This window comes from Lithobates pipiens, unplaced genomic scaffold (genome assembly GCF_037356315.1).
Source record: "Lithobates pipiens isolate NorthernLeopardFrog02 unplaced genomic scaffold, aLitPip1_a1.2 Scaffold_16, whole genome shotgun sequence".
In the NCBI taxonomy this organism is placed as follows: Eukaryota; Metazoa; Chordata; class Amphibia; order Anura; family Ranidae; genus Lithobates; species Lithobates pipiens.
The window spans coordinates 591,855,952-591,874,247 of NW_027507748.1; positions in this window are offsets into that span (position 1 = coordinate 591,855,952).

Genomic DNA, 18,296 nt, shown 5'->3' on the forward strand with positions numbered 1-18,296 from the left:
TTCTAAAGTTCAGTCTCCTTGACCTATTTTCCAGGTCGTCAATGCGTGAGAATGCTGTATCCAATTGATCTTGCAGAGTTTGAATGAGCCCGGTGTTTTGATGGGAGATGGCTACTGTTTGTTCAATTTTGTCTTCCATAGCATCCATCCTGGATCCTATGTTCTGCAAATCAGCCCTGATTTCGCCCGTGATGGCTGCAGCGTTAGCCGCTAGACCCCTATCTAGGAGTGTTGAGAACTTGAGAAATAGTTCTTCCATGGATGACTGAGTCATATGTGTAACTGGGCCCTGAGGGCCGGGGGTGGGTAAAGCAGGGGGGACCGCCGGGGAGAGGGCCTGGTCTCCAAAAGCTTGATTGAGTAGCGATTCTGTAGAAGTGGGGGAGGGAGTCCCCATGCTGTGAGGTCCTGATGTGAAGTGGAGGATAGCCGGAGCTATGACTAATCTGTGGTCTGGAGTCAGCTCTAGATGTTGTGGTGAGGGCTGAGTGGCAGTGGCCGCTGCGGTGGCCATCTTGTGACTCTCTGATGGAGTGGTGGAGTTAAACTCCCCGTGTAAGTTCCTCCTGGCCCCCGTTTTAAGCATACAAGGGGCGCTTATTGTGGAAGGGATTGAAGTGTACCTTTAGATGCAGTTTTTGAGCCCTCCGGTGCGGTGAGAACTTCTCAGCACGAGTGCACGAGTGCTTAAAGTCCGGCGGCCATCTTGGTACACCCCGCGGAAATGGGATTCGGCCTCCACGAGGCCTACGCTCGTTCCGGGTCGACGATTCAGTCTCCGGGTGATCCCCCATGTATGTGGGGTCCGATGCACAGCGCGTAGAAATGGTAGCTTGGCTGGGTGGCCCGCTAGCAGTGCTGGAGAGACGGCATGGTGCGGAGCTCCCGGCTTAGGTGGCCATCTTGGAACCCTCGCCCATGCGCACCCACAATTTATATTTTTATGTACCCAAATGAATGGGTACTAAAGATAAGCTGCGGATGGAGATGGACACAATTGTGTCACTCACTTGAGACATACGGTATATTTACAAAATGTTCCTTTAGGACCTTTGAAGATCTTCAAACTAGCTTTCAGTTATAAAAAACTTTAATGGCTACACTCTCATACCATGCAAAAAACGGCTTCATATCTGTGTCACAAATCCATGAAAACAATACTGATAGGCAGGGAAAGGACAAAAAAGGGTAGACGCGCTTCACACAATAGTTTGTGGTTTATGAATACCACAAAGGAATGCAGTCTACACACACTATATATATGACAACATTGTTTGGAAAACAGGTGTGCACAATCAATTTACTGCAAGCATTACTCTAAATTCCAAAAACGTGCAGTGAAAACATACAATTGTCTCAATCAGGGCCATTTTTAGTGCAGGGAAAACGGGGCACCTGCCCTGGGCCCAACCTTTGTAGGGGGGCCCACGCTACCCGTGAATTTGGGCCCTGATGACGACTTTGCAGAGGGCACAGAGGACATGAGAGGCTGTATTCCTGATCTAGCCAGCAGAGAGGGGGCAGGGCCGGCAGCTCCACTGGCGCACTGACCCGCCCCATGTAGCCTGTATGCTCAGACCAGAGCAGCTGTAGTTAGAGCAGTGATCGGAGTGGGCACGTCAGTGGATCTCCCAGCCCTGCCCCTCTATTCTGGCTGGGGAATACAGAGGTCCGGGGTGGAGACAAGGCCAGAGCTCCACTGACGCGCCCACTCCGATCACTGGCTCCCACTACAGCTGCTTTGTTCTGAGCATACAGGCTACATGGGGTGGGGTCAGAGCGTCAGTGGTTCTCCCAGCCCCGCCCCCTCTCTGCTGGCTAGCGGGTGAATACAGCCTCCTGTGTCCTCTGTGCACTCTGCAAAGCTGTCATCGGGGCCCCAATTCATGGGTAATCTCATGCAGTATGTCCGCAGTCTCTGGTAATCTCATGCAGTAAGTCCGCAGTCTCTGGTAATCTCATGCAGTATGTTTGCAGTCTGGTAATGGCGTGCAGTATGTCCGCAGTCTCTGGTAATCTTGTGCAGTATGTCCGCAGTCTCTGGTAATCTCGTGCAGTATGTCTGCAGTTTCTGGTAATCTTGTGCAGTATGTCCACAGTCTGGTAATCTCATGCAGTATGTCCGCAGTCTGGTAGTCTTGTGCAGTATGTCCGCATTCTCTGGTAATCTCGTACAGTATGTCCGCAGTCTGAATGAGACTGAATGTTTCATGGTTTGGCCGATCAGCCCTAATCAAAATGATCATTCTCCCGCGCATTATCTATTTAATTCAATCTGTACTGATACATCTACCACTGAGTTTTTTTGTGATCTATCAGAAAGCCTGCTCCGCTTTTATATGGAAGAGTTCCCCACCGTGTATTAAATACTCCCGCCTCACATTGCACAGAACAAAAGGGGGTATTGGGCTATCAGATTTATGCAGGTATTACACAGCGTGCCATCTTGCCAGAATCGCAGATTGGAATATCCACACTCTAAAAAACAAATTGGGTACGCCTTGAAAACTCCTTTACGCCCAAACCCTTATGCCGTGTACACACGAGCGGACTGTATGGCATACTTAGTTCGTCATACAATCCGACGGACAGTCCGTCGTACTTTCCACTGAACGGACTTGACCCCACACGGATGCACAAACAGTCCGTCGAAAGCTTGCGCAATGACGTGTACAGCACGTACGACGGGACTAGAAATAGGAAGTCCAAGACACAGCAAAGCACCCTTCCGCCGTGTAAATCCTTTCTGGGCATGCGCCATTCTTAGTCCATCGAACTAGCATACTGACGAGCGGATTGTCCGCTGAAACCAAAGTACGACGGACAGAATTTCGAAAAAACCGAAATACTTAGTACGCCGGACTGCACGCTGAAAAAGTCAGCTGAAGCCCACACACGAGCGGATTGTCCGCTGAAATGTGTTTCGACGGACTAAGTACGCCATACAGTCAGCTCATGTGTACGCGGCATTACACCTACTTCCATGGCTACCTCACAAGCATTGGCCACCAACCACCGGATTCTGGGTCAATTGCACCTATTCCAGGCCCCTTAACGACACTGAGAGGAAACCCTGCATTCCCTCCGGGCGAATCCCAGCATTTTCTACACCAGGAATGGCCTTTTGAAGATGTACTAGCCCTCCAGTTTTTCTTTGGTGGGACCCTTATCCCTCTAGAGAAAGTAAACACCATCACTAGGACCGCCTCTTTTCCCTTTTGGATCTATAGACAAATTCGGCACCCATACTCACCAAACCAAGTGGAAGAGACAACTCACACCCTTCGAATCCCTCTGCCACCGCAAAACACCACATAGGGATCTTTTATCCCTCTTATACACCCTCCTTTCGGAAGAGGACAACCATGATCAAGACCTCTCACACCTCTAATCGAACAGGAATGGAATACCGTATACGAATATGGTCACAAGTGCTCACTGAATGTTGCCATTCAAGAGAATTGCTACAAATAAATAACTAGATGGTATAGAACTCCATCCCGCCTTCACAAATTCTCCACTACCATCTCTAATATGTGCTGGAGATGTGAGAAGATGGAGGGTACTATGCTCCACATTTGGTGGGACTGTGAAAAAATTCATCCCTTCTGGAAAGAGGTTCATAGCCTCATTACCCATGTCACTACATTCACCCTAGACTATACTCCTGCCCAGTTCCTCCTACACCACACATCATTAGCAAAAAATAATTACTACAAATCTCTAGCCGTGTACATGGTAAACGAGGCTAAACTCTGCATACCTAAGCATTGGCGATCTAAAAACGCTCCGACGGTCAGGGAATGGCTGGGGAGAATCTCAAAAATAAAAAATTTGAAAGAATCAAGAAAGAATGCATAAAGTCCCACTCACTTGGGCATGTTGTATTCATTTTACAACAACCAACGATTACCGTCAATACGCTCCATAGGGCTAACCTGCAAAAACGGCTTTGGGCCCTTTAGTAATTTAGAGTGGATGGGAGGAATTGGGGACCAGATCCACATAAGGCTGACCTGCAAACACCCCCTCTCGCCCCACATCCCCTCCTCTCACCCCATCAAATCCTGCTTCTACCCATCTAGACCAAGCTCATCTCTCCCCCCTCCCCCCACTACTTCCCTTATCTTCTCTCTCCTCCATCTCATCTCTTTTTCTCCTTGTTCCCTATCTTGTCCTCCTTCCCATATTATCTCAACCTATTCCCCTCCCCCTCTAGTGGTCAAAAACATTGCCTTTGACTTGAACTTCTACTCTACCCCCCACTCTTTTCCCTCTTGTGTTTTTTTTTTGTTTTGTTTTCTGTTGTCACTAACTACACCACTTCAGGATACCCTCGCAAATTTCTAAGCTATCTCCTATCCTTGGTTGTGTCAGAGAGGGAGGGAGGGGGAGGTGAAAATGAAAAAGAGATCCTCCACCTAATAACGCTTCGTCCTACTCACACATTTTGTTCCTGGTCTATTCATCCCAGGCTGTTTCATAGGTTGTATCCGATTACTGTAGACTCCATTTGAAGCTAGTAATGTGACTTCATTGAATTTTTGTACTGTTTTGTTTGTATACATTTTCTATATTGGATAAAAAAATGTTATGTGAAAAAAATAAACCATTTCCTGATTTAAAGATAAGCTCTCACAGGGGCCTTCCCGCGGTGGATCCCTCACCCCAGAGCCGCACAGCCAGCCTGCATTCGCCTCAGGTACCCAGAGGGACACGCAGCTGCTCCACCCAACAGCACTTCTGGGGGACAGAACCGTGTGGGCCCTACTCCAAAACCTCCCCACTAAAGAGGACTTTAGCTGCATGGTGGCCAGGATTAAAACGACCCTCAGAAATGAAATAGCAGGGGTCAAACAGGAGGTTTCGGCCACGAACGCACGGGTGGCTACATTAGTGACTGATGTGACTTCTCTGAACACTGATGTTGCCGGCCTGAAAGACGCACAAGATACCCTCACAGACAGAGTTGCACAACTACAACTATTAGTGGATGACCTTGAAAATCGCAACTGCAGGCGCAATATTAGGATCAGAGACTTGCCCGAAGCTACTGGTCAGGCTGATCTTAAAGCTACAGTCACGGCCATCTTTAACACTTGTCTGGACCGCTCTGCTGACACAGAGATTGCCATTGACAGAGTTCACAGGACACTGGGACCTAGAAGCCCCACTGAGAACAGGCCATGTGACGTTCTGTGCTGTCTTCACAACTACTCAGTGAAGGAGGATGTCCTACAGGCAGCATGGCGCAAAGGCAGCATAGAATTTGACGGAGCCCAGATCACCCTACTGCCAGATGTCTCCCGGAGTACCCTTCAGATGCGACGCTGCCTGTGGCATCTCCTGGAGAAACTGAATGAACAGAGGATCCCCTACAAGTGGGGTCACCCATTTCATCTCATAGTGCGCAAAAATGGTAGGCCCTATGCACTTCGACACCCCTTCGGAGGTTCCGTCTTTCTTGGAATCACTGGGTCTACCCCCGGTCTCTATCCCTGACTGGTTGGCATTTCTTGTTCCCCAAAGTACTGGGGCCTCTGCGAACAACCCACCGGCCAGACCCCAGAGGTCGAGACGAATCCGTGGATCCCAACGCCGGAGATCGCAGGCGCCTCAAGACCACGAACCCTGAGTGAGTAGAGTTTCCTCACCCATCTTGACACCTGGAGTTTATGGACTTTAGTTAATTGTTATGCCTCAGAGACACCCAGAGCCACCTCTCACAGAGTTCACCATCCCTGGTCCTAGGGGGGGAGGGAAACGGGGACAGCAGGCCTGAACTAACTATCACCTGGATGAGGGCCTGAGCTGGAGAAAGCTGTGCAAGGCTGTGAGTTACTGTCTGCCTACAGGCCCCCTAGGACATCTTGGGTGAGCCAGAAACTACTATGGGATGACTTGCCACACTGCCCGGATGCTCCCTGGATACATTCCTACCCCCCTTCTTGACACCTAGAGACAGAGGCATTACGGATTGGTTGTCCTCCCGGAGGCCTCTGAGGGAGACAGGATGCCAACCTGAGTAGCCACGAGACCCGTGGTCCTGTCACATGCCACCAAGCTGGGTGGGAGGACTCCCCCCCCCCCTTTTTTTTCTCCTTCTCCCTCCTTTTGGAGGGGAGGGAGATACGAGGAGGGGGGAGGTGGGTTGGTACCTGGGTGGTACAAGGCTATATACAAACTGAGTTAAAAGGTTTATTATGGTTATCTAATCTTACATTGTTTTAATGTTATTAACTGTTCTATGCAGACTGAAGTGAAGTTATATAACGAGTTTTGAACTGCTGTTGAGATGCCGAAGAAACCCCATGCAGGCCCGCTTGAGGCTGCATTGACCCTGGGCTGCTGGAGGGGTACTGCACTGACAAGTTCCTCCCTCTGCAGTGCCCTACCTCTTCCCCCACTAGGCCCCGCTGCCTTAACCAGCAGGTTCACTCCGATAGGAGCATTAGAATTTCCCCGACCCATCCTTACCCCTACCCTCGCCCCTCTTCCCACTAGTTTGGGGCTTCCCCCCACTCTTTACTACCCTTCCTTCCTTACCTACCCTTCCCTTGTACTTGGGCTCCCCCCTTTTTCTCGGACTCTGGTGGTGATCACCGAACAGGTACAGCGGTCGGCATGGCCCTGAAACTGGTTTCCTGGAACGTAAAAGGGCTGAATATACCTGAAAAAAGATCCAGCTGCTTAACAGAATTGTGGCGGATGAGGCCCCAGGTGGCCTTCCTCCAGGAGACTCATTTCAGGGCAGATCAAATACCGCGGCTCTACAGTAAACATTTCCCTATAGCCTACCATAGTACCTCCTCTATTTAAAAATCGAGGGGAGTGTGCATCCTCCTTGCTAAAAACTTGCCGTGGCGACTGTTAGACATCCGAACCGATAGTGAAGGGAGGTATCTCTTCCTTAAGGGTACACTCCACTCGCAAACCTTTACTCTTGCTAATCTATACATGCCGAATGTGGACCAACTGCCAGCCCTGGATGCATGTCTGGATGCCCTGGCTGCATACTCGGAAGGTACTTCGATTGTTGGGGGAGACTTCAACCTTACCCTGGACCCTCACAGAGACTCATCGACGGGCGCTTCTGCCCTATCTGTAAGAACACGTACCCACATAAGAGAATTATTCCACTCCCACCGGCTGACAGACATGTGGCGTACCCTCCACCTGCAGGAGAGGGACTGTACGTTCTTCTTGGCCGTTCATGGCTCCTCGCGTATAGATATGTCCTTAGTTGCCCACAACACCCTACCACTGATCTCTGACACTCGAATCGGACATATAGCTTTGTCCGATCATGCCCCGATTTCCTTGATGCTGAAGCTTCAACAGGAATCGCGCGGTCAGTCCTGGTGGTGGCTGAATGAGTCTCTCCTGAAGGACCCGGAGACCCACTCAGACTTCGGAAAATAGAACGTTTCTTTGAAAACAATCGGATTCAGTATCCAACCCTCTCATGGTCTGGGCGGCTCATAAATGTTACATTAGGGGCATTCTTATCAAGTATGGACATAGACTCAAAGTTGTTAGAACTGAAGCTCTCACCCAACTTATCACAAAACTACATGCGTGTGAACAGCGACACAAATCTCTGCCGACTGATGCTCTAGAGGTGGAGGTGAGGGACAAATGCGGTAGGTCTCTAGCGAACGCCCTACGAGTGCAACGAAATGCGTCCTTTATTCCGGCCATTTCCTCCCCTATGGGAACCAAAATTCATGATTCACGGGGTATCGCGGAGTGTTTTCATTCCTTCTATGAGGTCCTCTACAATTTGCACCCCCAGGTGCCGGTAGATGCCCTACAGGCCAGCTCAGCGGCCATTGACTCATACCTGGCATCGGCGAACCTCCCTTCCCTTACGCTGGAGGAAATGGAGTTGCTCTCACAGCCAATCTTCCCGGAGGAATTGTCGGCTGCCCTGGCAGTCTCACCCAAAGGCAAGGCACCTGGCCCGGATGGGTTTATGGTCCCTTACTATAAGACATTCCTTTCCTTGTTGGCCACGCCATTTGTTTTGGCCTTCCATGCCATATTAGAGGGCCAGTCCGTCCTGCCAGAACCCTAACAGGCAAGCATATCGGTTATACCCAAGCTGGAGAAGGATCCGCTTCTCTGTGTTAGCTACCGACCCATCTCCTTACTGAATTGCGACCTTAAACTATTTACCAAAATACTGGCGGAACGGATGGCGCCTATTCTTCAACGCCTGATACCTTTGGATCAGGTGGGGTTTATTCATAACAGGGAAGCCAGAGACAGCACTACGAGGACTGTGAATGTCATAGAACGAGCCAGGTGCCTTAAAGTACCGATCCTGTCCCCCCTTCTATTTGTGCTCTCTATTGAGCCCTTACTTCATCATATCAGACTAAACGCCGACATTAAGGGACTGGAAACCTTGTCATATCACCACAAAGTTGCTGCCTTTGCAGATGACCTCCTGTTCTATGTCTCAGAGCCACATACCACATTACCGAATCTCTTATCGGAAATAAGACAATATGGAGCATTGTCATATTTCAAAATTAACTTGCAGAAATCGGAAGCACTTAACGTTTCTCTTTCTTCCAATGCTCAGGCGCGTCTAAGTACTAACTTTCCCTTTCGCTGGGTATCTCATGCCATACAATACCTGGGTACCAAGATTCCCCCAGACCCGCACCTTGTTTTCCAACTGAATTTTCAGCCCCTCCTGAAAACCTTCACCATGGACCTAGAGAGATGGTCAAATTTAGCAACCTCCTGGTTTGGAAGATGCAACGTGCTCAAAATGAATGTAATGCCGAGGCTTCTATATCTTTTACAAGCCTTGCCTGTAAAAATTCCCCAATCATTCTTTAAAGCACTGCGCTCCATCTTTGTCCGATACGTGTGGCAGGGCAAGCCACCAGGGCTCAGCTAAACCTTGCTGCTTAGGCCGAAGAACAGGGGTGGGGTACGGCTGTCCATATGAACAGGGCGGTAGACTGGTGCAAACATCTGAAGGATAAGCTGTGGGTCCATCTTGAGCGAGAGTCACTATCATTCCCTATTGAGGGTTTACCCTGGAGTGGACCTGGCTGTGCAGGGGTAACGCGGGCACACTCCCTGATTGAGCCTATGTTACGGGAACTAGACAGATATTTCACACTGGCGGGTGTGCCCAGCTTTTCCTCACCCATGACCCCTATTATTGGTCACCCACACTTTGAACCAGGTATGGCAGACAAGGCCTTTCGCCTCAGCCCAGACCAAGACCTAATAAGAGCCTCTCACTTTATAGGCCAGAGGACATGGAAGAATGTCCCGACTATGTACGGGTCACTGGAGACCACAGCCATGGGCAAGTGGAAACTTGCCCAACTCTCTCACTTCCTAAAATCTTTGCCAAATAGTGATGGTTTCTGCAGACCCTTGACACCGTTTGAGGAGTTGTGCTCGGGAGAGGGACCGATCCGTGGGTCTCTTTCTCATTCATATCGTATCCTGCTGAACCAACTATCCCAGGGAGACCCGTTGTTCCTCGGAAAGTGGGAGAGGGACCTCAATGTCAAGTTCTCGCCAGACCAAAAGACTAGTGCACTTCTCTTTGCACACAAATAATCTTTGTGCAGTAAATACCAGGAAATCACTTACAAAATGTTGACCCGCTGGTACAGGACCCCCACAGACCTAGCAGCCATGTTCCCTGGGCACAGACCATTGTGCTGGAGATGCGGTGAGCAAGCTGGGATGCTGTTACATAACTTCTGGGAGTGCCCACGGTTGTCCCATTTCTGGGGGCAGGTCCTCAAGATTATACATGACCTCACGGCTATTGATCTTAGGAACGATCCATCGGCGATCTTCCTCAACATGACCCCACTTGCAGGTAAGAAGTATCATAAGTCTCTATTAAACACCTCTTGAATGCAGCCAGGGCATGCGTACCTAACATGTGGAAGCAGCAGTTCGTCCCGGTAGTGTCACAATGGTTTGCGAGAGTTTGCGACATCTATCGCATGGAACAGCTCACATCGGCACTGGGTGATAGGGAGGAGGAACACACCACTCGATGGATGCCTTGGAGCCTGTTCAGGTTTTCTGATGAATACAGAACCTATTTGTGAGCACTGACAAGAGAGCAGTGAGAAAGACCCGGTCTTGGGAAACCACTAGAGTCCGCTTCGCCTCTCTCTCCTCCTATGGACCACTCTGGTCCACTCTTCCCTCCTTGTACCCCTTCTGCCTTTTGGCCCTGTTTTCCCACTCTTTCTTTCTTTTCTTTTTCTTTCTGCTTACCCTCCTCCCCCCCCCCCTTTTCCCCTACCTCCCAATCCTAACTAAAATAATTGGTGATTGCCAGGGATTTATCATGCTATTCTCTCAGTTTTCCGGCCAGGGATTGGCCCCCCCTTGGAGTGGCCCCGGTCGGACTTTAAATTCTAAGAAATATGGTCAGCCATCAACAGAGACCCCTCAGGGTTGGCTTGGAGGAGGGCCACCTCGTGGACTGCCTTGGCAAATAGGAGATTACTGGGTGGACAGCTCAAAGAACTGAGATGATGTTGTGGCCCTGGTATATTTAGGGCCAGTACAGCTGTAATAGGATAAGTTATAATCCGTCCCCCATGATGTACTAAATGTTAATTTCAATGCCTTGGAAACTTGAGTGACTTGAGTTTTTTACAGTTTGTCTCTGTATTACCTGCAATCCGTAAATAAAGAATACAAAAAAAAAAAAAAAAAAAAAAGATAAGCTCACCTGCAACAGTAAAAATTTGGGGATGCAATAGGGTTGATTTAATAAAATAAAAGTGGAGTGTGAAAAATCTTGTGAAGCTCTGCAAATAAACCAATCAGCTTCCAGGTTTTCTGGTCAAATCTTAAAGCGGAAGTAAACCCATTGATTTAGTAGTTAAAAAAAACAGTTACAATCCCGGCATGCCGGAAATGCTAACTGTCACATTGGTTGTGCTCTCAACCAAACTATCAAACCATCCAATGGCTGATGTCATAACTGATCACATATGCAGCATCATGACAGTTGAAGATTAAACAGAGGCCAAGATGGCAGCTTCCTTGGCTGAAAACGATAGGAGGATTTACTTCCATTTTAATTAAACAAACTGAAGTTAGAAGCTGATTAGTTAGCTGCACCAGATTTTGCTCTCTCCAGTTTTAGAAAATCAACCCCAATGGCTTTTGCAAATGATTCTAAAATAGACTAGATGATTTTACCATAATAGCCATAGAATAGTCCAAGTGTGGAAGACTTTTGTAGGTAGAAATAGCAAAAATAACGATAGCACCCTTGAGTGTGTGCTAGAAGTGAGAGTAGGAAAATTATAGTTTAGCTCAGGGCTAAGGCCGCGTACACACGCGCGGACTGTTCGCCCAACTTTGTCCGTCCAACAGTTTCGGCAAACAGTCCGCTCAAACTTAGCATGGACGGACATGGCCACACACGACGGACGAACAGTTTGCTGAAACCGTGTGCGATGACGTGAACGGCACGTACGACGGGACGAAAAATACGACGTCCTATACACTGCATTATAGCTTTCGGCGTGAAAATCCTTTCTGAGCATGCGCGCAACTTTGTTTGACGAACAAGCCTACACACGAGCGGACTGTTCGCTGAAACAAGGTTTCAGCGGACAGTTTTACGGAATTTCCGAAAAACCTTGTCCGTCCAACTGTCCGCTGAAAGCCCACACACGAGCGGACTGTCCGCCCAAACACTGTTCAGCGGACAAAGTTGGACGAACAGTCCGCCCGTGTGTACGCGGCCTAAGCCTGAGCTATGGAATCTGAGTCAGGGTTTACTAAAGTTCAGTACTTGTTGACTCAGCCTGACAACTCTCTGGTGCCTCTCTCTGGTCTAGAAGGTTGTAGAATCTTCCAGAATTAGTGGGTGGAGGTTAGGAGGAGCTGCCTTGAATATTTATGGAGCCTCAACCAATCCTCAGAGGTATTTGAAAAATGGAAAAAGGAATGGACTTTAAAGGCACATGTAAAAAATGATATCAAAATTTTAATAATTCTCAATTCATAAATACACATCAAACAGTACACATTAATTAGACAATACAAAGAAAAAAGAAAAAAAGAAAAATGAAAAGAACCCATTGATCAACCCCAAAGGATTAGAACCACTTGTGTACTTCCTGTGGGGTATTAATAACCGAATCAAAGAAACCTCCACTAGGACGTGGCATATGTTGATGGGGTGTTCATAGGTCCTGAAGATTTAAAAACAACTGGGTGCTCAACATGTTTCACGGTTTTCATATTATCGCTTCCTAAGGAGCTTTTGTTTAATTGAAAGAGAAATTTTTGAATAATAAAAACCAACAATATATGTAAATATGAAATATACAATATCAATGCGTACTTATATATGCATCTAGTGTCAACTCACCATACTTAGTATTGAAAAGGCTCAGACCTGCCAAGCCAACAAAGTATCACTGCTACCACACCACAAAACGCCCTCCTGATGGATAGGAGGGGACAACCTCAGGGATCTGTGGGGCCCCCCAAAAAAACAACAATCAGGAATGGAGATTGTAAAATGGGGGTGCATAGGGTAACTATAATATAAATGTACAAAAAATGCTTTAAAAAAAAAACGGGACAATGGTGTATGTTGCTGAATAGAACGCTGTCATATAGAGTCAATTTTTATTACTAACAGTGTGTTACTGCAGGCCACTTTTCCAGGCTATTATCATGCATTGAAGGAGAATCATTTATACTTGTGTCTCTTTGATTGTTGGGGGGGAATTCAACCTTACCTTGGACCCTCACAGAGACTCAGCGACGGGCACTTCAAATATTTGATTTCTGAATGAGCAAAAAAAGATGAGATTGAATTATAATCCCATAAAGTATAGATGAATTTAATAACATAATCATTATCAAATTAATGATTAATGAAACCATATTGACTCTGAAAACAGGTATAATTATTGAGGCAGGGACAAATATACCTTCATCAAGGGGAGGTCTGACACAAACGTGACAATTTAAAAAGTTTTCCATATATGCTCAATTTACTCTCTAAAACTCTGCATATAGCCTTTTTAAGTATAATGCGCTTATAAAAAAATATATAAATATGGATAGAATGCATTGTTTTTGCACCAGTAGTCTAAGCCACTGGTTGATATACTTCAGCTTAATCAAACTGATATAGTTTGCTGGAAATAAAAGAGCTAGAGGTAACCTTGCAGCCTGAAATTGAACACTAACTAAATTGCTGACTCTTGAACATGTAACATACCTCAAAGATCTTTTATCTATTGAAAAGCACTGATCCCTAAAATCCTTATATAGTCAGAAAACGTGTGCTGGACATTGCCACACCGCAGGACGCCTGTGGACGTCAACTTGGACCAGCCAGAAAAATACTGCGCATGCGTTGGAAGACGCGTGCGCATCAGACAGCATAGACATCCACAGCACTCATCCCCCTACTCTACACATGCACAATGAGGAACGCTGCATCACAGCGTTACCACAGTAGCCGCGAGCTACACACCGTCCACTCCACCCCCCACAGAGAAAAACAGAGGGGGAAGACAGATGCGCAGCTGGCAGCTTGGGTGGCCCTATATTACATCTGCATAGATTCCCGTTTATTGGAAGGGCCCCAATAGTGGTGAAGTGGGTGGCTACAGCAATACTACATGTAAGTGGCAGGGCAAGTAATGAAACAATGCATAATATAAATAAACATGAAACACATGCTTATACACAACGCATAGCTGCTAAGAAAAATTTAGCTGAGGGATGGGACCACTCCATAAATAAACATAGGCCAGGCCAGCAGGGGCAGTCTGGTGGAAGATGGAGATACAGTGTTGTGGAGGTTGTTGGTGGCCCTCAGGGGTGCCCCCTAGTCTGGGGGGGGTACCCTCCCTTGACCAGGGCTCGGGTATTGGAAGAATCCTACTAAATCCCACAGGAGGAGGCTTCCCTGGAGGCACGGGAGCAAGAGAGGACAGAGTGAGTAGTCATCACTGTTGGGGACTAACAAGGAGAGAGACTGCCATGTGTAGCCAGTCTCCCTGAAGACAGTGGTGCGCTTAAGTCTTCATCCTTCCCTGAGAGATCTCCTGAGAGTCAGCCGGGTGGGCTGGTAAAGAGTCAGTCAAGTGGACTGGTGTGGAGAGTAAACCAGGTGGGTTGTCAGTGCCTGAAGAGGTGGTGCTGGGATCAGTGACCACAGAGGAAGAGTTACAAGCTGTTTCACTACACTGTGCTGCACAAAAAGGGACTACAAGTTCCTGCCTGTAAAGGGTTATTGCTAATCTGACTAAGCCTGTCAGAAAAAGTGATTCAACTGGAGCAAGCAAGAGTTGTGCAGGACGAAAGTAAAGGGGACTGTATATATACTGTATATAAGAAGATGTCCCTGAAGTTTTGCTGAAAGTTTTCTGAAGTCAAGTGGACATCCCATAACCTCCCATCACTATCCAAGTTTTTAACACGCAAATAAATAATAAAAACAAAGTCACAGACTCTTCTCTGTTTTTGGGTGCTTTTGAAAGAGTGGAGGATCCAACCCAGATAGTAAGTAATTGGGCTGCAAGTTTGAAAATGACTTGCTATGCTATTGCTAGACTTGCCAGGCTTCACAAGCTTGTTGCACAATTGCAGCAAGTCTGCATTGCATGACTCCAGATCAACTTTCTTTGCAAACATTCTGCAAGTCTACTGCAGGTTCTGTTTCAGTTAGGTAGCATAAAGCCCCGTACACACGAGAGGACTTATGTCCGACAGACTTCCGAAGGAGTTCCGCCGGAGTTCCGCCGGAGTTCCAACAGAGTTCTGACGGACTTTTCGGCTAAGCGGACTTGGCCACACACAATCACACTAAACTCCGACGGATTTGAACGTGATGACGTACGACTGGATTCGAATAAGGAAGTTCATAGCCAGTAGCCAATAGCTGCCCTAGCGTCGGTTTTAGTCCGTCGGAATAGCATACACACGATCGAATAGTCTGACGGAATCAGTCCGTCGGACTTTGGATGTTGAAAAGTCCGCTCGTGTGTACGGGGCTTTATAGTCATCCCACCAAAGGGGTCATTGCTCCCTGCTGTGTGTAGGTTTTTTCTTTCATTGGTACTGGCAGCCATAGACGTTCTTTGGAAGTGGTGTACAGAGAGGTGAGTGGTATCCATGAGATCTGATATGGAGTTCAGAGAGGTAGAAATCAAGCAGTGACTAACCCTAATATCACATTGATGTAGCAAAATTTGGAATGTCAATTTTGCTTGTTTATATGCTGAGATTTTGCAGAAGCTTTGTGTATATGTGGACTGTGTTGTAGAGAGATCCATGCACTATACTGTATACAGAAATTCATGCATAAGGTTGACATCTCACCCCTTTAAACCTGAGCATATATTAATTACACAGGTTCTGTTCTGAGGCTATTTTAAAGCAGATATTACCAATTACCATCTTAATCAGCCACAGAACCTGTGTAATTAATGGCTTTGGTTTTAAAGGGATGAGGTGGAAACCCTATTCATGCACTGTATCATATATAGAGAGATTCTTAAACTGTACTTTATACAGAGATCCATGTATTGTGTTGTATATAGAGAGTCGTGCATTGTGCTGTATATAGAAAGCTTCATGCATTTTACTGTAATATGCAGATCATTGCATTGTATTGTACATAAAGAGTCATGCATAGTGCTGTGTATATATATAGAGAGAACTATACATTGTACTGTATATAGTGATCTATGCATTGTGCTGTATATACAGATCAATGAATTGCACTGTATACACTGAGATCGGTGCATTGTACTGTAAATAGAGAGCCATGCATTGTACTGTATATTGAAAGGTTCATACATTTTACTGTAATATGCAGATCAGTGCATTGTATTGTATATAAAGATCCAGCCAAAGTGCTGTATATAGACAGATCCATACATTGTGCTGTATACAAAGAGATGTCTTTCATGGGAAATAGGAAAAGGTGAATACTTTTGTCACCATCTTTACCGGGCTCACCTCTCTCTACAGATATCTCAGGTTACTTGTTACCTTTCTGGTCTAGGCATGCCTTCTATCCCTGACAGAGGTTCACATTGGAGTGATTTGGCATGCGATTTGACATGTCAAATCGCATGCCAAATCAGAGGCAATTGCTGGCAATGGCACCATCTGAATCGGCGCAGCACCACATTTGCAGTGCCACACTGATTCCCAAATGTAGTTTGTGTACTACTTTTTGCGACTTCGGGGTGCGATTTCCATTGACATCTGTGCATAAACCCACACAGATGTCTCTGAAATTGCCCCCCTGAAGTCAAGACTGACATGTGGGAATGAAATTGTGTGACTTCAGGTGAACTCGCACAAATTCATTCCCACTGTGAGCGTGAACCTAGTCTGAAGCAGAGAGATGAGCGGAGTGTTCCGGTTCCTCTATTGTGCTTGTGCTTGTGTCTATAAATGGCTAGATTTGCCTCCTACATTGCGTGTAAAGTCTACCATTTCATTCTTACATTCTGTTGACTCCTTCTGTATAATTCCTGGCTAAATATTACCTGCAATCTCTGTATTTATGCACCTGCTGTCCCTCAATGTGAAACAGTGAGGCCAATCATGGGATGCCTTATATGTATGTAGCACAACCCCCGCAGGGTCTGCAAGTGAAAGGACTCCTCACTGCTTCACAACTAGTCACCCCGCATTTGCTTCTTTCATCCGGACACAGAAAATCAGTCTTTGGCTTGTTGTTGTTGTTTTATTATGGGATGATAACTTGGATACTTCCTCCCTATTTACAGATGCCTCTTCTCACTTCCTCCTGTACACACTTGGTTCATCTATGTACAGCTTCTGCTGGCTCATTCCTGAGTGAACTAACAGTATATCATTAGTTCAGCAAAGGCCAATTACAGGCAGGAGCTCTTAATCTCTTTGTGATATTAGCACAAATGAAGTGAACAGCACACCACATCTCCCTCTGCTTCCCTGAGTCCACTGATCCCAGGTCCACTTGCTTGTAGAATGCTAGCCCACCTGGCTGCCACCAGCCTCCTCCTCCTGACTGACTCTCTGCTCCAGTTCTGCCTGCCTGACACACACACAAGGATACTTCTCAGGACAAGGTTGGATGAAGACTTGGCACACCGCTATCTTCAAGAGAGCACTGTTACAGCTGGCAGTCTCTCCCCTTGTCTGTCCTTGCACCATGCTGATCTACTCACTAACTCTCCTTGCTCTCTCTGCTGCCTCTCCAGCTGGAATCCCTCCAACTGCCTCCTGTGGTTGGATCCTTCCAGGCCAGCCTCGAGAGCTCCAGCCCGAGGTAAATTCCCCCCTACCTCCAATCCCCAGTAGGGGTCCCTCAAGAGCCACCAACAGCTTCTGCTTCTCCATATTCTACCCAACTTCCCTGCTGGCATGGCCCATGTTTCCCAGTCCCCTGTCAGGCTTATTCAAAGTGATTGGCTGAGGCCCCATAACTATTTAAGACAGCTTCTCCTAACCTACTAGTTCCAGAACATTCTCCAATATTCTAGAAACAGGGGGAGGCACCAGAGAGATTCCAGGAGGAGTCATCCAGCCCTGGCCTCTTATAACCCTTACCCAGATTCAGCGACTCAGGTTTTTCCCAGAACCAGACAAATTCTTTTACCTGCACTACACTTCTAGTAGCGCACACGAGAGGGTGCTGCATGTGTTTGTGTCATCTGTGGATCAGTGTGATCACATTACTCACCCCCCCCCCCACCCCCACTCTTCTTTTTCTCTCTAATTCCTATAGCCATCATTGTCCAAGCTGTGTCTTTCACTCCTAGATACCCTCTTTGAACCTGAGCATGGAGAGGGCCACAGTACTGTGAAAGCTTCAGAATGAGCGATCCTGCAGCACATTGCTCTCTTAGAAGTCAGAAAAGCAAAGAAAACCAACTTCCAAACACAAAATGCTAAATTCGCCTTGAATCTCTAAGTGGAGAGCAGAGCGTGAACCAACTGAGTTTTGAGACTTCATATTGGATATTATGAGGATCCCATCCCCTCTTACCTTGTTTAACGCTTGCTGACCATATACTGTACATATACGACAGCTCTCCTGTGCAGGATCGCGTACCTGTATGTGATCCTGCACTTCCGGGTCTGGGGGGGGCATGCCGGCCACTGATGACCCGATCCCACTGTGATTAGACTCAGCAGGTCTGGCATACTCTATGTCCACTGGGACCCGCCGATCGTTTCGGACAGAAGCAGGTAGTCTGCCGTTCTGCCAGTATAGAAGGTATTGATCCTATATTTCTGCATGCAGG